Source organism: Pygoscelis adeliae, unplaced genomic scaffold, assembly GCF_000699105.1.
Source record: "Pygoscelis adeliae isolate BGI_AS28 unplaced genomic scaffold, ASM69910v1 Scaffold85, whole genome shotgun sequence".
NCBI lineage: Eukaryota > Metazoa > Chordata > Aves > Sphenisciformes > Spheniscidae > Pygoscelis > Pygoscelis adeliae.
In genome coordinates, this window is record NW_008824900.1 from 7,913,879 (window position 1) to 7,914,343 (window position 465).

Here is a 465-nt window from a genome sequence, read left to right on the forward strand (position 1 = left end):
CTCGCCGCCTCGGTCACGCGGGGCTCTTCAGGGCCGCTCCTCGCTGCTGCCTGGGCCGAGGCCGGCGCCGGGCTCCTGCCCCGCCCTTCCCGTATCAGCGCAGTGGAGCCGGGGAGCGGAGCCGGCCCTGCCGAGGTGTCGGCTGTACCTGCCTCGAGAAGAGTGCGAAAAAACCGCCCTTCTCACCACTGAGAGCAAGTCCAAAAGCGTTTCCACTCATGAGCGTTACGTTACTTTTTATTGTCATCATCTTCTGACAGAAACATGCCTCGGTGTGTGTCTGTGCTGCCAGTAGGGCCAAAAGTATCCAGCTTATTGCAATAGCGTCACGGCCTCTGGTCTACCATGCAGTAACCTGCACCCTGCGTGGATGCAGCTTTGTGGGTTATCCTGGTAAGGGAGTTAGATTATTGCCTTGGGGAAGCAGAGAGGTGGCAATGTTGTTGCTATTACGCAAGTTCAATG